Genomic DNA, 22,197 nt, shown 5'->3' with positions numbered 1-22,197 from the left:
TCTATCTATCTATAAGCCAGGGGAATTGCAGATTTCCAATACTACTAATACAATCAATTAACTATTTAGACCATATGTCACCAAATGTTCAAATAGATATCAAAAAAAGATTAACATACTCGGAACGTGTGATCCATAACGTTACACAGCACCCGCTGATGTTTTCATTGCTTTGAAGCTGGCAAAGTCTCTACCAGACTTGGAGTTTGGAGATATTTACATATGTTATAAAGAATCCGTCACCTTACACCGCACAAAAAATGAAAGCCTACAAAAGTACAAATAGCTATCTTTTTTATCAAGAGTGGATGGGTTAACAACGCTGTCGTTATGGGAGGTGAAAAACAGGAATATCTTTATAAAAGTTGAGTGTTACTAGTTAGCTAGCTAACGTTACCCGTTTGCTAATGTTTGCATGTTTGTAGCTATAAGTTACACAAAGTGACATCTGTTCCATCATGTGATGATGATGTCTTCATCTGAATATGTACACCCTGCCTGCCGGCAAATGACAGCTTGATAAGTAGTTTAAAAAAAAAACCGTATGCCAACTGTATCATATATGGCTAGCAGGATGTCAACATAGCCTACCTGCTTATCCACTCCACATAGCATCAGACAACAGACACAAGCAGTTGGGGCAGCGAAATGCGTATAATCCTGTTAGGTTGTAATGTAGTAGTGATAAGTGTATGATAGTCTGCATGCAAAGTAACTGTAAGTAATAAATAGACGCAGTACAACAGTAACGTGTCATTCATTCACCATGTACTCTTCTTCTCATATCATATCAAATCCTATTTTTTACAAGTCTATGATCAAATCACGTACAGATGATAACGCGTTCTCGCCACCTACTGGCGAACGTGTAAGCACGTTTAGTTAAGATTACACGATTGACATGAAAAACATAACTTCAGCGAATCATAAATCTGAAATTATCCATTATGTCAACCAGGCTTGGAATTTCACCATTCTGGGGGCAAGGCCACTTGGCCTTCAGTTGGGCATATTTGGTGGGGGGCACAAAGGCCACATGTCAGGGCCCCAAGGCCAAAGTTAACTATACAGTAGGAGGCTATAAAAATGATCAAAGTTGTATTTAGCCTATTCACTGCAGTAGACCTGCATCACTGTATGAAACATTACAAAAACATGAAACATGACATATTACATAGAACTGTAAATCATCTGATCATCTAATATTTGCCCGTGGGGACAGCTTTAGGCCTACCTGCTTGACTGAAGAATAAGGAGGCTCATTATCCTGTCTTTGCTGTTCAAAGCAACATATAAATAGATAACAATATAACACTTAAATTGAACAGGGAACAAATTAAGATGTTGGTCAGACTGTAATAAGGACAATAGCAATAGGCTAATAAACAAATGCCCATTCAATCAATGATATAATAACAAGTTATAGTGCTTTACTGCTTAATGGACTGCATGTTGAACAAACGTGCCTTTAGACGCCTTTTAAAAACTATCACAGGAACAGAGAGCACTGTGCAACTTATTGCACCCACATGGAACCACTGAGGAAGAGTCTTGAATAGCGTTCATGAGTAGTCGACAGAACAAATGGTAATCAGAAGACAGCAGTGAGCGGTTGGGGAAGTACATCTTGATCACTGAATTAAAATAACAAGGAGCAGATCCAGTCAGTGTCCCATAGGCCAAAGTGAGAGATTTAAATGTAATGCTGGCTACTAGGCTACAGGGGGAGTGTAGGAGAATAGGCCTAGGAGTGGATATGCATGCCCAATATCCATACCCCATCTTCCTCCTTGCTGGAACAGTTGGCTATATAATGTATTTTCACTGTAGGCCTATTAGGACACATTATCTATGTATCTATCTAATTTTAATTATGGTAGCCATAGTACATGTGAGATTACAACAATAATAATGAATGTAATAATACAAACTGAAATGACTAATGAGTAAATGAATGAATGCCTTTATGTTATTGCATTGGGAAAGAAGTAGGCCTAAATCTGCTAGTGCTAATCTGCTTGTTTTTAGACTCTGTAGGTGGCTAACTGTTTCCAATTGTCCTGTTCTGTTTACGGGTACACCAAAACTGTCACACTTGGATATTGAATCAATTACGATGAAAAACACGTAGCTTATCAACAAACAAAGAAAAGTGAAATTGCTTTAGGATGATAGATGCTTTACTTTTCCAAAAGATGTTGACACATTAAAGGAAATGACATAGTATTCATTGTGATCCTTCTTTATAATCTGCCGCTGCTGCTGGTGGTGTTTGTGGTGCTGATGGTGTTTGTGCTGCTGTTGGTGCTGCTCCTGCCACTGACACAGCTGCAGCTGGTACTGCTACTGTTGCTGGTGGTGCCTCAACAAACTGCTGCACATTCTCTGACTAAGGGAAAAGCGCATCATTATTAGATATGTATGTACAAATGTCTTTAAACACAATGGTTGCACTTGAAATCATTCATCCTTCTTTTTTTAAGTATTTTCTGTGTTTTTAAGGAATGAAGCAAAACTACAGCAATCTAGACAGCTTGATACAATTGTACATATATACCTGGAGATTGAAATCTGCATTAAAGGCTGCTAGTGGTGATGCTGCTGCTGGTAGTGATGCTGCTGCTGGTGCCCAGCGTCCTTGCCTCATGGGGGTGCCTGGGAGTCCTTGCCTCATGGGGGAGAGGGGTGGCGGGTGGGGGGGGTGAGAGCGTCCTTACCTCATGGGGTGGGGGTTGGAGGGGTGAGGGGGGTGAGAGGTGCAGCAGGTGTTTCTGCTGCTGCTGGTGTTGCTGGTGATGGGGGTGATGGTGGTGCCTCAACAGACTGCTGCAGCTCAACAGATTAAAGTAAAAGCGCATTATTGTTAGATATGTATGTACAAATCTGTTTTAGTCTGTAAAACACACTGGTATGCAAAAGTTTTAGACAGGTTCATACAATTGTACTGTATATATACCTGGAGATTGTAATACGCATTGTATGAGCGTACCACCTGCCTCAGCTTTTCAGCAGTGAAAGCTTTACGCCCTTCACCTTTTCCTTTAAAAAATGGCAAACAATGCATCAAAGTGTATCAAAATGACCATAGTGAGGAACAAAGTTGAAGTCAAATCATGTTGCAACAGCTGTGTGCATGCAGTTGAAACAGTAATAGTTGGTTATTCAATATTAACGTACCGTCACTGACTGAGGCAAAGGGCAACTCCTCAGGCCACCAAGGTGGCCTGTGTTGTGGCAGATATTCAGGCCGAGACAAACCTTGACTCAGTGCTGAGATAGAAGGGTGTTAAAGTGTAATCAGATTCAGTAGTCTGCATCATTTTGATCTTTAAATAAGGAAATTGAAAACATAGAATGCCAGTCATACCATGTTCTTTTATCAGACGGCCAATTGCCATCCGGCAATGTGTGCCACTGATATCAGGGTCAACGTATGGCCTCTCACCCCCCAAAGCATCTGTAAGACAGTACGCTCAGTGTCATTAAAAACAAATTTTAAGGTTCCTTTTCTGAACTTCAAGAAAGGATTGACACAAAAACAAACCTTAACACCACTTTCATCTATACATACCACTTGACACACCCCTATTAGTGTACATGTTCAGCAGCTCAGCCTTCCTGTCATTGGTCCAAAAGGCCTCAAGATACTTTGGCCCTAAATGAACCGTAACCGAAAACCCTCCCCTTAAAATTCATTATCAATTAGGTTTGTGTTGCCATGTCAATATAATTTTTATCAAAACTCAGGGCCAGATTGTGACCATACTAAAAGAATTGTTCTTCCATTGAATGTCATCTTCGATAGATCTAATCTAGAGGCGATTGCTCTAAGACTACAGGGGAAGCGCAGCCTCCTCTAAAATATCACGGGAAATCACATCAAATAACACTATTAAATTAGCTTCTAGCCTACTATATTCCAACTAGAACATGCTGAAAAATTGTTAATCTTCATGGCTAGTTTGTTCAGCAGTAAGGTTTTGCCGGTCATTTATCGTGATTTCGCACCCGTAATACATTGCTGTGACGACACGATCCATCAAAAAACCATGCAAAAAACCCATAGACACTCAGCTTCACTGGACTTTCAATGGCACTACAGAGTGGGCTGATCTCAGTGCAGAAAAGCTACACGTTTATTGGACAAGCGCCACAAAATCGTCATTTCCAGGGAAGCCCGGCGTCTCTGGGAGTGAATGGGACAGTGGGATGGCCCGGATGCCGAGCTTCTGTATGATGATTGGAGGAACCGTCATAGAGGCTGGACACCGTTAGTTGGCGTGCTATGTAACGGTGTAGGCTACATTATGCCATGTCTGCCATGCCAACTCTAGCCTACTGTTTGGCCTATTCTGGGTTTTGGGATCATTTTTGCCCTCAAAGAACAATATAGCACCTTAATAATATTAATTTAATAATTGACCATTTTTATCAGAGCTTCCCCTGTTCCAAAGAGCAGCAATCGCCACTGATCTAATCATTGAAATGTTGTTGAATAAATATTACATATACCTGTGAAATTGAAGGTGGGTGACTCACTGCTGAAGTCAACCCATACGGCAAAAGCCAGGGGTGCTCCAGCCTCACCACTGCACCAATTCTTCATCTGAAAACAATATAAAAAAGATTATACTTTCCCTCTCTTTTAAAAGCAGCCTCCCTCCCTTTCTTTCTTCACTGCACCCAATATTAGCGGGTGCACATCTTTACCGTCTAGCTCTCCAAAGTCACCAACTTTAACATTACAGCTACACTGTCAGGCTAAAAAATACCCTGCCACTGATTGAACTCCACGAGGCCCGGCTGGCCCTCCTTCTCTTTTGCACCACCGTCCTCTGTCTCTTCAAACCTTTAATTATGAAGAAAATGATGAACATTTAACATGAATTGAGACATGTCCCACTGTATATATTCTGAAAACCTGACCTACTTTCCTGCAGACTTTTGCATATCATACGATCAGTTGTAGGTGTGATTTAACATACAATAGGACATGTCCCACTTTCCTGCAAACTTTGGAGGACATAAATCTATACATGGCTCTATTTTGCATATTGGGGAACGAGGTACACGATACGTTTTGAGCTCCAACTCAAAGGCAAAGCAGTTTCAGCCATGCAAACCATATCCATAACCATACCTACCATAACCATACCTACCGTAGATAGCCTAAATGATATTTTTTTGAACGCCTGTAGTGTGGAGATGTGATTTAAGCTATAATAAGTTATTGCTTGGGTGTTGCTAGGGTACATATGGTGGTTGCTATGGAAAATAACAAAGCAGTGGAATCGCAAACGTATGTATATAGCATTGCTAGGGTACATATGGCGTTTACTATGCTAAATACCGTGGTTGCTATGGTGGTTACTATGGTCATATTGTGGTGGTTGCTAGGTTGTTGTTAGGGTAATTTGAATGGTTGCTATGGTGTTGCTAGAGTAGATATGGTGGATGCTATGCAAAATAACACAGTTGCTATAGTGGTTGTTAGGGTAAGCATGTTGGTTGCTATGGTGGTTGCTAGCTTGACATTAAACAAGTGGTTGCTAGGGTAATTAAGATGGTTGCTAGGGTAATTAAGGTGGTTGCTTGGGTGTTGCTAGGGTACATATGGTGGTTGCTATGCAAAATAACAAAGCAGTGGAATTGCTAATGTTTAGCCATTTTTACATTTTTAGCCAAAAAACACACTTATGTTGGTCCGAACAGTATGAAATCAGGAAATGTTGAACATCGGGACATCACAAACAAGCCAGGCTCAGTTTGGAGTCTGTGGATTATTCCCGGAAGGAGATAAACTGTTCGAAACGTACAAGGTTTCTCTCTTCTGGCGTGGTAACGCTAGGTGCTAGAGGGATGGGACCAAGACGCAAGGCACCGCCTTGAGGCCCCTGACAACTCTCCCAAAGGTGGGATCTCTGAGACACTCACAAAAAAACTGTGAAGGAAAAACATAAAAAAAGTTGACCACTTCCACTTCAGAGGTGGAGTTGTGGGTGGTAGCATGGAGCTACAAGGTTGAAATTCAAGTCAGACCTTCTGCACATGACCCACATGGAGTGTGCAAAGTTTCATCCCTCTAGCTATAACGCAAAGCATTCCCAGATAGCAAACATACACTGGGACGGAACTGGGCCACACCTACCACAACGTCCGCACGGATCTGCATAATGGACCTGATCCGGCCCAAACGCACATCGGGTCCAAAATTGGTCTGGATCCGTTTGACGGATCTGGTACCAATAAGGGCTAAGACTGGCCCAGTTCCGTATGGTAGTCTGTGTTACTGATCTGTTCCAGATCTGTTTATCCGCTTATTGTGTGTGGTAATGGACCCGTTTATCAGACATCAGCCCGGCTTTATTTGACATGTGAAATGTGATTGGTAATTAGGGCTAATTATCCTGAAAAATCTGTTTGCTACACATTTGCTAACAGGTTAGTTATAGGTTCACCCAGGCTAAAGTTAAGTAACGTTTTCCCAACAGCTCAACTGATAAACATAAGCTTGGCTACAAACACAAGGGGGTAAAAAACGTTACACATAAGTGTCTTATTATTTTTTTATTCAACAACCTGGCTGTAGAAGTGCAATCCCAGACAAAGTTTAAGTCGTGTTAATTCCACTGTTCCCATCGATATTCAGGCTGTCTTCCTCAGTCATCTCCATGGTCAATCTGAAACAACAAAAAATAAACATGAGCCATTTATTCCTTTTTGAAAATAGGTTAAGTCACAATTACACTCGTTTTTTTTATCATCAGTGATCCTGTTGGCGTTAGCTGTTACCAAAATAGGCTAGTTATTGTGATGGCTGTTTTGCTCAAGCTAAGCTAGTAGCCTAGCCTATATTGCTGGAAAATAATAGTATAACCTTACAGTAAAGTTATCAATAGCTCGTTTGTTTATTGTTGTCTCTGAATAAACCAACAGAGATAAAAAGCAGAAAAGCAGAGCCTACCTTGAAAAGTTGGGCTGTCCTAGTCCAGGCTGGCAAATCATGTCAAAAGATTGACAGTGAGCAAACCAAAGATCCTTGATTAACGTTACTGCTTGGACTTTTGCATGCGTGGCAAGAATATGGGGTTGTCTCATAGAAGCACTGTTTGATCTGACACAAACAACAATTGACTACTTTTACCACTGCTAGGTAATAATAAAAATAATGAAACGAGCATATGATCAATATTGAGCCAACTATATCTTCTTTTCCAGCCTTACTGTAGAAATGAAGTGGCCATGGGAACATAGTGCACCCCGATGGTTTCTAAATTTGTGCTATTCCAAAATACCTTTTTTTTTCTTTAGCAGCCAGTTGACAATGAAGTAGGGAAAGGTCAATTTAGCAGAATCAGCACCTTAATTAATATCATTACCACCTGGGTCTGCTGTGAAAAAATGGTCCTTCGGCTCATATCCGTATCACAGGTTTGGGCCAAATCGGTGTTTTGTATTTTAAACGCATCTCCTGACTTCCAGTTAAGTTGCGGAAATTGGACCTGGGACAAATCTGTAAACCGGTGATAAAACAGCATTGCTAGCAGAGCTGAAACCTGTATCAGGAGCAGACCTGGCCCACAGTCAGATACCGTATGTCCGCTACAGGCGGATCTAATGGCTTTTATGCGGATCCGGCCCAAAGGAAATTGCTATCTGGGTTGTGTCTGCAAAAAATTCTTTTTTGACTATTTAACAATTAGCCATTTTTCAATTTTTAGCCAAAAAACACACATATGTTGGTGAGGTCAGTAATAGCGTTGCTAGGGTACATATGGCTTTTACTATGCTAAATACCGTGGTTGCTATGGTGGTTACTATGGTCATATTGTGGTGGTTGCTAGGTTGTTGCTAGGGTAATTTGAATGCTTGCTATGGTGTTGCTAGGGTAGATATGGTGGTTGCTATTAAAATAACACGGTTGCTATGGTGGTTGTTAGGGTAAGCATGTTGGTTGCTATGGTGGTTGCTAGCTTGACATTATACAAGTGGTTGCTAGGGTAATTAAGATGGTTGCTAGGGTGTTGCTATCGTAATTAAGGTGGTTGCTTGGGTGTTGCTAGGGTACATATGGTGGTTGCTATGCAAAATAACAAAGCAGTGGAATTGCTAATGTTTAGCCATTTTTACATTTTTAGCCAAAAAAAACTCACTTATGTTGGTCCAATCAGTATGAAATTAGAATATGTTGAACAACGGGACATCACAAACAAACCAGGTTCAGTTGAGTCGGTGGATTATTCCCGGAAGGAGATAAATGGTTCAAAGCGTACAAGGTTTCCCATTTCTGGCGCGGTAACGCTAGGAGCTAGAGGGATGGGACCAAGATGCACGGCACTGGCTTGAGGCCCCTGACAACTGTTCCAAAGGTGGGATCTCTGAGACACCCACACAAAAAACTTTGAAGGAAAAACTTTTAAAAAGTTGACCACTCCCACTTCAGAGGTGGAGTTTTGGGTGGTAGCATGGAGCTACGAGGCTGAAATTCAAGTCAGACCTTCTGCACATGACCCTCATGGAGCGTGCAAAGTTGCATCAACAAACTAGCAACCACAACCCTATTCTCAACCAAAATGATTACCCTAGCAACCAGCATAGCAACCACTTTATTTAGCATAGCAACCACCATATCTACCCTAGCTAAGTAGCCTAAATCATATATTTTTGGAATGCACTCAGATATAATGTACATTCAAAGATCAACTGGACAGCTGTATCTTACCATGATATGTGCATCATTGACCACATGGGAGACGTTGCGATTTCTCCTAGTGGCCTCCGCCCAGGTCGAACTCCTCTCTCTAAATTTAGAGAGTTGTTTGCTCGTTCTTGCTTGCATCTTAAATTAATTCACATTAAGTATTAACACACCTAACACTCACTCTCATCTTTAATGTACTTATCATCATTTATTGGAGAGAATTGGGGGTTGCTATTAATTAAGTTGAATTGGGACATCAGGAAAACGTTATTACTGTATTCACAAAACATTATTAATTACATGTAGTTGTATTAACTCTGTAACAGATTGCATAAAGCTAGCTCAAATACAAAAGCACTTCTTGACTAAGGTTATTATATTATGCGCATTCATCTGAGGATTACATTCGATTGCACATGCCTGTTTTGGACAAGCATGCTATCTAATAGCCTTACCATGGCTATTGCTAACAAAGTTAAAATTACAACACCTTAACCTACCACCTATAATGGCACTTTATTAGGATATGTATACAATCTATAGATTAGCCTATATAGATCATGCTATTCAACAACTTCAACATTACTAATTATGTGTGTTGTAGGGTAACGTTAGGTTATTTGCAAGCAAGCATAGGCTAACGGTTAACGTTTCCTAACTTTAGCTGATACACCAAACAACGAATAGAGGCTAACAAACCTAACGATACTAATCTTACAATTTTGCAAAATTATGGGGGAGAGAAAATGGAAATATGATGTAATATAGGCTAGTACAATGTAATTGTAATCATTACAACCGATTGACGTCTTACCTTGAAATGTCCCTCCAAGCTGGATGGAAGCTGGGTTGATATCTTTTTACTAGTTCGTCAAATGACACGCTGTAACAGGCTGTCATTGATCCACAATGGGCGTGAAAAGACACGCTAAAAGACTGAAAGGCGTTACATGACACGCTAAATTGTTTTAAAAGTGGCGTGCTATTTTACGCCATCTCGTGAGATCACGTTGACATCTTACACACTTCAGGCTGTTGCAGATAGCTCAGGGAAGAGACTGTATGACACTAGGTGGTACAGCCTGAGAAATGTACAAAACAAAATGCTTTCTGCATTTTTGTTTTGCTTTTCCCTCCACTGTACCGAACTCGTCCCGAACCGTGATGTCCGAACCGAGGTATGAACCGAACCGTGACTTCTGTGTACCGTTACACCCCTAGAACCTATTAGTTCAATATTAGTTTAGTGCAGTGAAGTCAACATCAACAACCTTTCATCCTCCATGAAAGAAAAAGCTATCTTTATTAATAACTTGATACACTGCAAGAGCTAGCTGTCTATGTTATCAGACTACTCTTAATCAGACTCCCCTTATGATCTGCAGCAAGGCTGCAAGATTATCCCCTTACTAAAATGTTGTTGTATCCTACTATGTGCCATAGCATCAACAATTTGATAAATTCACTGCTGTTGGTAAGATTACAACTTTGCTAAACTGGCCCCCAAGTATGAATTTAACTGATATGCTTCAACTCTCAACAAGTGTTGTCACTGCCAGAAGCACGAGATTGTGGAGCAATGCTTAATACATATGTCCAAGCTACAAGTTCTGCCACTTGTGCCCCTCTCCAGAACCGTCTCTGCCCTCAGAACCTGTCTGTCTTCCACTGTCGCCCATTCAGCCAGTCGCTCACCTAGTGTATGGTGGCCTCAAAGCAGGACCTGGCAGGGCTCAAGGCCTACACACCTAGCCAATCAACAGTCAAAACACATCTGTGTCTACCTTGAAGCAGGAACATAGCGTCCGCATGGCTTCCAGTGTTTGCGGCCTACACATAGCATGGGGAGCAGGAAGCTTGGAGAAACAATTAGCCTGTATGTAAGCAAAATGGTCATACTTCCTATGGGGCTTTTATTACCTTTACAAATGGAAAATCTAAACCAAATCTGGAATATGTAATCTAATATAATTCACATACAGTACACATCATCTCGCCTATGTGCTCCTGTGACCTGTAGTGGATTGGGGAGAGCAAGGATGCCTTGATGCTTTGGTCCAGGCATCCAACACTCTTTATAGCACAGCACACAGCATGCCATTTTCCCTGCAAAGCTTCACTAAATTTAGTTAAAACAGATATTCCTAGGTGGAGATATCAGATATCAAAATGTATATAAAACACTGGAGGATGATGTAGGAGGTTGTGACCCTATGACATTTTAGTCATTGATTAAAACAATGCAATTTGAGGCTAACCATGTAAATATACACTTTAGATCATCACAAATAACATGCAAAATTGTTATTTCCCTCACCAATGAGCACTATGTAGAGATCCTTATAAATGTCAAAAGGATCTAGGTTTTTCTATTTAGGATGAATCACCCCTGAGCCTCTTCGCTTTGGGTTTCTTTTCATCTCAGGACTACTGCTACCAAATAGCCCTCCTAGTAGTTTTTCTATTTAGGATGAGTCAACCCTGAGCCTGCTCGCTCTGGTTTTCTTTTCATCCAAAGACTACTACTACAAAATAGCCTTGACTCCCTATGGAGGAAAATTTTATTTATTTATTTTTTATTTTACTCACCGAACGTTCACCTTTCACACGGTTCTCGCTCCGACGTCTTAGGAGAATTCCCTTTCAGTAGGATCCCGTCACCGGGGGTCAGAAGATCAGCCATCTCGCCTTGCTGTCTCAGACAACCAAGGGCTTTCAGGATTCCAAATACAAGGTACTAGACCTCACTGTGTACGGTTTTTCAGGAAGCTGGTTCTGACCCCAGATGTTGGGATCCCGGGACCTCTCGCAATTCTATTAGGTAAATCAATTCGGAATCAAGAAGATGAGACAGGAGCCAGTGATCAAAATTATCCAATTATATTGAATCTTTGCAAACCAGCACAGCTGGTTGAAACAAAGAGTTTTACATTCTAAGAGTGTTTATATACTTCAGTGGCTACATAAGTCAAGCGTAACTACACCCATAGTCATACAACTCAAGCATGACTACTCATAATACTGTAGGTAGTCACTTAATCAAATGTTGGTGGTTTGTTACCTTACTTGTGAGCAAGGTTGTCTAGTGATCTTGCCGACAGATCTCTCATATTTTAGAATCTCAGGCTTCTCTGAGTATATCTTATTCTAGGGCTAGGGCCTGAATCACCAGGGGAAAAAAAGATAAGATGGGCTGAAGCAACCTAACAGCCCTGGTCTGCCTGTAGGTCTCTGGTTTACCCGTTGCTGCGTGTTCAGCTCCCTTACGGGTGTTTCCAGAGGCCCAACCCCAGAACCAGGACTGAAAGATCACCCCCCTCCATTTTGTTCCAGAGGAAAAACAAAACACTTAAGGACTGTAGAAATTATTAAATGACAACTGTAATTCAATGGCACATCATTTTCCAAAACTGGCAAATCTAAAAAGAATATCAAACAATGACATGTCTCTTTTAGCATTGACAGGAAAACAAACAAAATAAAATAATTAAGGCATGTTAACCAAACACAAAACAAAACATGTTGACACTCTTGACTAAATTAATATGGTATGCTATCAACATCTAAACGGCTTTAAAAAAAAAAAAGAATTTAAGACTCCTCTGACAAGCAACACCTTCAAATTGGTCGAACTTAGGTATAAAATAACTTTAACTTCATAATTCAAGTGTAATAAATGTCTTTTCTCTTCACCACTCTCTCTCTTTCTCTTTACACTGGCTCCCTGACCTTCAAGTGCAGAGATAACAACAACTTACACACACACACACACAGCTAAGTCAGAGAAGATCTGTACCTCATGGTTAAGTGTGTTAGTGTTTTCTGTACCAGCAAGAGTACCCTCAATGGTGAGTGACCACAGAATATCCTTTACCTTTGTGAAAAGGAAAAACTCAACAGGAGAGAAGGAATTAGACTTCAAACACTTAACAAAATCTTGGCTTCAGTTTAGTAAATCAAACAAGTTTGAATCCCAAGCAAAAACTCAAAAAATAATCCTCTTATTGAGAAAAAACAAAACAATTCAATACAATTAACAGTCAGATGCATCTTTTGTATGTGTATTGTCTGTACAGTCTGTAACAGATATGTGACCTTCATGCATATCAGCTGGCCAACACACACACACACACTCTCTCACTCAGGCCTCATGTCGACTGACAGGAGGGAAGACAAAGACAAAACGGACTTACAGTACTTTTTAGTTGCAATATGGTTCATCCACTTTCTCTCACAGGTCAGGAACCTTATAAACAGAATTTGCATCATATATGGTCCAAGGCTAGCAAGCTTTTGTCAGATCCAAGTGTGCTGTTTATGTTTTTTTTAAGGCAAGTCAGGATCATTTGAAATGGTGATTGTGAAAAATGAAAATAAGTGTTTTTGATTATCTTCTGAGAGCCACAATGAGCAGCAGTGTGAAACTTTGATGTCAATAAATGTTTGACATTGGATTCCACTGAATCATGAAACACTTCACTGACACAATCACACCATTCTGCATTAGTAAACTGATTTCTGGCAAAGTTAAATGTCTTGAACAAATAACTTGCAATCATCTTAAACAGGTGCTTAAACATGGGCTTTTACAGAAAAATTGTTTATATTTGCAGGAAAAGATAACAGAAAAGACGAAAGATGAAGACATTCTGAAAGCTTTGTTTTTGTCTTACAGATGTTTGCAAGTGTGTGGATTTCTCTTTTACTCATATTTCCTGCTTATTTTTCCTGCACACTTCAATCTACCTCTACTGCAGAAACTTGCCTCTGGCCCCAATATGTGCTTGGCCAGAACATTTTCAATTGATAGTCTCACAGAGGATATAGAGGAACCTGCACACCTTGATAAGTTATAGGTTACTGCAGGTGCAGCTATTTCGCAAAGTACTTAAGAGCAAGAAAAAGAAAGGCGTAATACTGCTTACTCAACGGATCAATCAATTCAAGGTCTGACTGATAGAAACATCAGCTCATCAATAAATGGATGATCCGTTGAGTAAGCAGTGTTGCACTTTTGTTTTTATTGCTCTTAAATTGATGTAGGCCTAAGTCTGAAAGAGCTTCAATGCCAGTGTGCTGTTAGTAGTCTCTGCCATAAGAGGGAGACAGAGCTTGTCTTGTATACTTCATTTTAAGAATTGAATTGCATTCACTCTTTTCACAGACATTAGGAAATACTGACAAGTTACAAGTATAAAGACACTTGTTTGGGATGTTTGTTTGAGTTGCTTTGGTAAAGATGTATACTGGGAATCAATAGAGAGTTATGGTCAGCTATAGCTACAATCTACATTAGTAAATTGCCAAGTTTAACAGGATACAAACAGTTCAAGTAACCATGAAATGGTAACTGTATGATGACCTTATCTGGTCTTATTTTTCATTCTTCAAGTGTACAGTTAGTGTGGGAGAGAAGAGGGCTGTGGCCACAATGTATTTCATGCAATTGCATGCAGAAAAGAAAAGGCATATTACCCCTTGACTGAAATTTGAAATGTGTAACAATTTAACAGTTTAACAATTCTAGAATTTAACAGTTTAAGAATTCTGAACTTTTAATGTTGTGAAATGATTCACATTCCCTTTGTAGCAAAGCTCCCGGCTTTAAGCGGTGTAGTCGACCATTCCTACTCTACATTCTCAAATCTTCAGCACTGCACTCCACATCATCAACACTGTGTGGCAGATGAACTCTTTTGTGTTTAGCACAGTGCCTCACTGGGCAAGGACTTAAGAGTGGTTTTAAACTATATTGCCTTCACCTGAGACCTAAATATAATGCTAGACTAAAATGAATGCCTATGTGGGAATATCCAAAACAGATGTCTTTCTGACATTTCAGCTGAGCCTCTCTTTGGGAAGCGTCTGTTCTCAGGCCTAAAATAGCAGACAGAGGACATTTAGGCCAAAACATGGCCATTAGTAATCAGATGACTGAGATATTGCTTTCTTTCTTTTAATCAGCTTACTCTTGGTCAATTGTCTAATTTGTAAAGCTGTAACAATATAATATGTAACGTCTAAAACATGTAACATTTTATGGCATGTGTGTTACAAAGATACAGAAATATTTAAACATAATGCTATTTTTTAGGGTATACACTAATATTCAAAAATTTGGAGACACTTACAGGAGAAATTCCCATTCCACTCCATTATAGACAGAATACCAGCTGAGATCATTTGCATTTTTTTTTTTTTTTTTTTTTTTTTTTTTTTTTTTTTTTGTCTCAGGGCAACAGTTTTCAGATTACATTATGTGCTTGCATTATTGCAAACACACTTTTATCCATGCAAACAAGTATAGTTCTTGTTCTAATAAATAACAAGTTCTACATTTCACACAGTATAGATAAATTACTCTGCATGAATTAATATACACTTTAGGGTTCACGCTTGGGGTGTGGGGTTCACTTGGAGTTTCACATGTGTTGTGCAGGCTACAGGTCTGCCAACCCATGACTCATAAACAGTCCCCAACTGCACTAAACACTGTCTAAAAAGCCCTCTGAAAATGGGGAATTCTAAATTCTTATTCATTTCGCATGGACCTGAACTCGTCCCAACGGTGTTGTGTTCTCTGCTTCACATTCACGTTTAGTGGTAGCCCTTAATCTCTCCACCGGCATATGCAAGCAGTTGGTTAAACACGTATACATATATGGCCTTGGTACATTCACCAATCAGTGTGTCCATTCACTGTCATATTCCTTTCAGTAAAAATAAACAATGAATATCTAAAAGAACGCAAAAACCCCCAAAAACAATTACACTTGTATGGCCAAAGAGCTCTGCTTTCAGCTGAAATATTCATAAATAAGGCCCGGCTAAAGCGCAGGGTGTCTGTCAACACCTGCTCGGTTTTCACAGTCTCCATTTCAATTAAAGCTTCCCATATCCATTCAGTAATGACTGCATTGAGTCATGGTGTATTGATAAGGTCTTTGCCAGAGTCAAGTGTCACAGGGCAGTTGAGGCAGAGTAACCAAGAGAGTCTGCTCTATGCCTTTAGTAAATATAAACAACAGAGGCGCAGATGAAAAGTTAAGACCTTTTTGCCTGCCTTCATGTAACAATCACTCAATCATCTGGTCTTTGGTAGAGAATCAAAGTAGTTGATGTATAGCTGATGACGTATGGCTGATGAAATGTCTTCGATTAAGTGGTTCTGTCCACACTTATAAAAAGTCAATACTCCATTATCAAACTGCAGAGTAATGTAACATTGATTTATCAGTATTAATCTTTTAACTGAGCTGAAGCAAGTCACTTTTGCGGGGTCTCTCTGCCTGTCTCTCTCTCTGTCAACATAAAGCTAGAAAAAGCGCAAGACACTGCACTAGGACTATTAATAATGTTCTTCATCTGAGCTACAATATTGGTTTGTTTATTTTTTTTTTTTTTTTTTTTAAGTGATGCAACTGGATTATTACTTTAAAATTAATCCATCTCTCTCTTGCTAAAGTGTCTCTTTTTGATATTTATTTGTTATTGAAATGTGGTATATAATAATAATAATAATAATAATAATAATAATAATAATAATACATTTTGTTTATATACTGCCTTTCTCAAACTCAAGGTTGCTTTACAGAATCAAAGTAAGACAAAAAAAAAATGAAATTATATTCCCTGTGTTTGGGGCCGACATTCCTAACCAGGCCGTAGCCTACGACAAGAGTTTTAAAAAAATGCATGCAAACTAAATAAACTCAATTTAATTATATAATAATACATTACATTACATTACATTACATTACATTACATTACATTTGGCTGACGCATGTTTAGCCAACAACATGGTAAACAGTTTAAGTTTTAGAGCAATTCTCAACAATTTTAGGACAATTTAAAAACATTAGAGTACAGTAAGAATAAGTGCATCAGTGAGTGCTGTTTTTAACAGTTACTTGTCAGTTTAAGACGGCTGGTGAGTATGCTATGAGAGGAGATGTTCTCTAAAGAGCTGGGTTTTCAGGAGTTTTTTTTAAAATGGAGAAGGATGTCCCTGCCCTTGTAGGAACTGGCAGTGTTTTCCACCAACAAGGAACAACAGATGAGAAAAAGTTTGGATTGGCTTGAGCGTGCCAGGTGGTAGAGCTAGACGTCGTTCGTCTGAGGAGCGCAGCGGTCTGGAGGTAGCGTATGTCTGTATGAGGGCATTCAAGTAGGTGGGAGCAGAACCGGAGACGACAAGGATACAAGGAAGTTTATTGTCACATGCATATAGTTACTGGAAGTAAGAAATGCAGTGAAATTATGTCTGGTGTCAGCCTATTTGTGCAAAGTGGGGGTAAAAGTGCAGTAGAAGAGGGGTTTAGTAGATTAAGTGGCAAGGGCTGCATAAGAAAGGTGGGGGAGGATTGGAATTGGGGGCACCAACAAGGAGCACCCAAGAGCAACAGGGGCAAGGAAAAAACTCCCTTACCAAGGAAGAAACCTTGGGCAGATCCACGGCTCAAGGGGCTAACCCAACTGCCAGGGTCTTGGTGTGTGTGTTGGGGGATGACAGTGGAGATGGGATAGTGTGCTGTGTATGTGGGGAGAGGGCAGTGTGCAATATGTGTGTTGGAGAAGCTTCCTCATGAGACAATGTGCTGTGTATGTAGGGGAGAGGGGGCAGTGTACTGCAAGTATGGTGAAGGGACTTACTATTGCAAGCAGAGTACTGTATGTATGATGACTACTTTGTAGGCAAGCGTTAGAGCCTTGAATGTGATGCAGGCCGCCATAGGTAGCCAGTGTAGCTGGATGAGCAGCGGGTAACATGTGCCCTTTTGGGTTGGTTGTAGACCAGGCGCGCCGCCCAGCGTTCTGGATCATCTGAAGTGGTTTCACTGCGCAGGCTGGGAGACCTGTCAGGAGAACATTGCAGTAGTCGAAGTCGTGAGATGACTATTGCCTGAACCAGAAGTTGGGTAGCATCTTGAGTCAAGTAAGTCCTGATTTTCCATTATGTTGTAGAGTGCGAAACGGCATGACCGGGCGACTGAGGCAACATGATCTGAGAAGTTTAGTTGGTTGTCGAGAACAACTCCTAGATTTCTTGCAGTCCTGGTAGGTGAAACAGACAGGGAGTCAAATTTGATGTTGATGTCGTGGTGTATGGTAGGTTTAGCTGGGAGGACCAGCAGTTCAGTCTTTGATATATTCAGGTTCAGCTGGAGGTGGTGTGCCTTCATCCATGTAGCTATGTCTGAGAGGCAATCTGAGATCCGTGCTGAAACCAAGGGGTCATCAGGTGGAAAGGACAGATAGAGCTGTGTGTCGTCTGCATAGCAGTGGTATGAGAAGCCATGTGAACGGATAATCTGTCCCAAGGAGGTGGTGTAGATAGCAAAGAGAAGGGGGCCCAGCACTGAGCCCTGGGGGACCCCTGTGGTGAGATGGTGAGGTGCAGATAGCTGACCAAGCCATGATACGTTAAACGAGCGTCCTGTGAGGTAGGATTCAAACCAGGAGAGAGCAGAACCGGAGATTCCCATGTTAGCGAGTATAGAGAGAAGGATGCGGTGATTAACCGTGTCAAAGGCAGCCGATAAGTCAAGCAGAATGAGTACTGGTCGCCCTGGCTTCTTTTAAGGCTTCTGTTACAGACAGCAGAGCCGTTTCGGTAGAGTGGCCGCTTTTGAACCCAGACTGATTTGGATCCAGAAGGTTGTTCTGTGAAAGGAAGTCAGAGACCTGTTTGGAGACTGCTCGTTCAATGCCTTTGGATAGGAAAGGCAGGAGTGAGACAGGGCGGTAGGAAATGTGCCGGAGGTTAGCGAGGCATTGATCACATGTGTGATAGCTGGAGCGATGGTCGGGCTGATGGACTGAAGTAGGCTCGTAGGTATAGGGTCCAGCGAGCATGTGGTAGGACGGCTGCATGTCAGGAGTCTAGATACTTCACTCTTGGAGAGAGGTTGAATGCTGAAAAAGATGTTCCAGCAGTCCCTAGAGGTTGTAGGAGTGCGGTATCTGAGTCAGATGTAGAGAATTGACTGCTGATTGCCGCCACTTTGTTTGTAAAAAATGAGGCGAGGGTATCTGCAGTAAGGCTGGATGGAGGAGGAGGCAGCTGAGGGTTGAGTAGAGTTGAGAAAAGTTTTCGAGTGTCTGTAGCGCTGTTGATTTTGTCATTGTAGAAAGCCATCTTAGCAGCAGTGATGCTGGCTGAGAAGGAGGTCAGGAGTGTCTGGTAGTTTTTGAGGTCATCAGTTAGTTTGGATTTGTGCCATTTCCTCTCCGCGGCTCTGAGTTTGGTGCGCTGCAATCGGAGGGTATCATTTAGCCATGGATGAGAGTGTTTGGATCGAGCTGGCCTCTAGCGCACAGACACACGCAGGTCAGTGTGGAGCAGAGCGAGTCTGTGGCCTCATTAACCTCCAGAGAGGAGAAGGTGTTGAGTGGAGGTAGACCGGAGGCAACCACAGAGGAGAAGTGCGTTGGAGACAGGTTCCGGATGTTGCGGCGGAACGTGACCATCGGCTGAGGAGCCGGAGGCTGTTCTGTCAGGCTGACGTTGAACTGGATGAAGAAGTGGTCAGAAAGATGGAGAGGCGTCACCATGAGGGTGTCTGTGCTGCAGTTCCGAGTGAAGATCAAGTCAAGCTCTTTGCCAGCTTTGTGAGTCGGTGGGCTTTGAACCAGTTTGAGGTCAAAGGAGTGGATCAGGGCCAAAAAGTCCGCTGAGCCTGGGGCATCTAAGTGGATGTTCATATCACCGAGAACAAGAAGCGGACAGTCATGCTCAGGGATGGAGGACAGCAGAGTGTCAAGTTCGTCCATAAAGTCACCTAGTTGGCCTGGAGGGCGGTAGATGACCAGCACGTAGAGTTTTGCTGGGGCGATCACTGTGATGGCATGGAATTCGAATGAGACATATTTGTTTGAAGGCAGTAGCGGGGTGAATTTCCATTTGTTGGAGATCAGCAGGCCCGGCCCGCCTCCTCGTCCAGATAGGCGAGGGGTGTGGGATAGTGTAAGGTTAGTGGAGAGTGCAGCCGGGGTGGCAGTGTTCTCTGGTTTGATCCAAGTCTCAGTGAGAGCAAAGGAGTTCCAATGAAAGGTGGTTGGCATAGCCAGCTATGAAGTCCATTTTGTTGACTGCTGATTGACAGTTCCACAAGCCCATGGAGAAGGAGGTTTCTGTAGGTAAGGACCGTTTAAGTTGCTGGAGGTTAAGGTGATTTCTGCCCCTTTTGGCATGATGCCGTTTTCTGCAATGGCCGGTGATAACAGATATGGTGGAATGGCACATTTTTGCCTTTGTCGGCGCCTGTGCTCGGTGAACTTGCACAGGTAAACTTGCTCGTCTTGACCGTCCGTCTTAAACGAGGACGGCTGAAACGAGCCAGAGCCAGATACCTCAAAGAAAAAGAAGGGGTCATTCAATACGAAATATGACGAGTCATATTTACAGTGCATGAAAATGCACTGTACTGTTCTTCCCAGGCTTCTTCTTCTTCTTCTTCTTTTTCTTCTTCTTAATGCAGCTTCAACCGTTTAACGTAGAAACTTCATTCAAACTATGTTACGTAGGTCTTACTTAGGACATGTGGGCTATGTATTTTTCAGCTTTGTAACTTTTATACTTTTTAAACTATTAATTAAAAACTACTCAAAATTTCCCCATAGACTTAACATGGGCTGATGACATCACAATAGAGCCGTTAAGCAATTAGAATCCTATGCCAGGTGTTCCGGCCACCTGGATCAACTGCCAGTCTCAGGCTTTAAAGGTGCGATTTGTAGGATTGTTACCGAACGTTCTGTAGGCCAAAATCAAAACACTGGTGAACGTTCTCAAGACTACCAGACGCAAGCCTCTTCTGGGTTGCCAGATGTAGCCTAATGAAGACTAACGTTAGTTGACCTGCAGCTGCTTTAACGTTTCTCCAACCATGACCCAGCTACACATTACGAAAACAGTGAAAACAAAAAATACCTCTCTAACCAACGTAACATATTTAGAGGAAGTTAGCGATGCTTTTAGTTTAGTTTAGCCTAGGCTACCTGTTGTGGAGAAATATGGCCAGCTCTGCGTCAGACTTGATATTCTTCGTTTGACGAAGACGTCACCATCTCAGGAAGCTCCTCCGATGTCCACTTAATTTGTTTCTTGTGTTAATTTTGGAAATTTGCCTGCCTCTCGTAGGCGTTCATGACTACAACTGACAGCTGTTGACAGTTGGCCTTTGCTAATTTGGCAACCCAAATAGGAGGACGCGCTAGCCCATTATTAAAACGCTATTCTAGAATTAATCGTTCAAAACATAAACGAAAATTCCAAGAGATTCCGCCCGTAACTCATTTTTTTTCATGGGTTTTACGGGGTTTTACGGGTTAGTGTAATGTTGTCAAATAAGCCATTACTTCAATTCCTCGTGTTTCCTTACTCTCTGACAACATATGGTGATCATTTTTGGAATGGTTACAGTTTATTTCCCATTATTTCCTACATACTGGTCCTTTAACCCTCTATGGGACTAATTAAGGAAATTAATTAAAAAATGTAATGACCTTTGATTTTAAGTGTATTAAGGCTTAAAATAAATTTCCTATGCTCACTTTCCCAAATTGACCTTTGACCTTTATTTTGGGGTATCGTCATTTATAAATGACTTTGTCCCATTAGGGTATATATTTTTTCGTGTTTCTTAATTAAAACAATTGATTAAATAACAATGGCTTCATTATCCATGAACATATTTTATTGAAAAACACTTCAAAAAATTCATTTCAGAATGATTCTAAAAGAATAAAAAATACAAAAAAATATGCAAATTTGTCACATTACTGATGAAACTGAACCAGCCAGTTCTTTTTTGGTGTGAAGCATAGGTGAACATCGCATTTCCTGCACTTCACTCGTGTTTGCCCTGAGCAGTTACCATTCCTGCATCTGCCTTGCTTTTCAATGTAGTTTGGCCAGTGGGCAATGCCATCCTTTCTAACCTCTTTTTGAGGGCATGATTCCCTCCTCTTACAAGCCTGCTTTCGGGGAGTCTCCACTTGACTTGGTCGCCCCCGTTTGGCCCTTTCTGTGCCCTCTGAGCAGAGAACATCAGCGACGATTGACTTGAACTCCCTAAGACTGAGTTCCCCTCTCTGTGACTGACCACTTGTCTCACGGTCTCGACGGTAGAGTAACCATGAATTGACACAAATCATGTCCATGACATGAAAAAAGATTCGAAGGTACCACTTGCGTGACCTGATCTTCGTTCGATACAGTGCTATGAGTGAATCCATCAAATCAACGCCCCCCATATGTTTATTGTAGACTGCAACAGAAGTGGGGCATGTCACGTTGATTGTTTCTTTTTTCTTTTTGTCCCATCTTTCGACCTGAGAAACTGGGTGTGCACCTGTGAAAGTGCTAAGCAGAGTAACACTGCGGTTGTCCTGCCACCTGTTAACAATTACCTGCACCCCTTCACACATAGCAACCTTCTCCTCAAAATAACCCCTTCCCATTTTTTTCATTTCCTTGTCTGTTATCAAGTGAC

The 22,197-nt window shown here is 41.3% G+C and overlaps 2 long non-coding RNA genes across 3 annotated transcripts; both read right to left on the bottom strand.

Moving 5' to 3' along the window:
- Window positions 1-2,734: 2,734 nt before the first annotated feature.
- LOC125301202 lies at window positions 2,735-3,243 on the bottom strand. 2 transcript variants are annotated; one of them, XR_007194687.1, is made up of 3 exons: window positions 3,178-3,243; window positions 2,957-3,039; window positions 2,735-2,832 (listed from the first exon to the last, which is right to left on the bottom strand). It is a non-coding gene; the product is annotated as an uncharacterized LOC125301202 (long non-coding RNA). The 2 variants fall into 2 exon arrangements; XR_007194688.1 differs by having other exon boundaries at window positions 2,735-2,826.
- Window positions 3,244-3,370: 127 nt separating this feature from the next.
- On the bottom strand, window positions 3,371-9,603 carry LOC125301174. The gene is made up of 3 exons (XR_007194683.1): window positions 9,516-9,603; window positions 8,723-8,839; window positions 3,371-3,457 (listed from the first exon to the last, which is right to left on the bottom strand). It is a non-coding gene; the product is annotated as an uncharacterized LOC125301174 (long non-coding RNA).
- Window positions 9,604-22,197: the final 12,594 nt, after the last annotated feature.

The sequence above is a fragment of the Alosa alosa genome, chromosome 9 (assembly GCF_017589495.1).
Source record: "Alosa alosa isolate M-15738 ecotype Scorff River chromosome 9, AALO_Geno_1.1, whole genome shotgun sequence".
In the NCBI taxonomy this organism is placed as follows: Eukaryota; Metazoa; Chordata; class Actinopteri; order Clupeiformes; family Clupeidae; genus Alosa; species Alosa alosa.
This window is presented reverse-complemented; position numbering and strand designations above follow the sequence as displayed.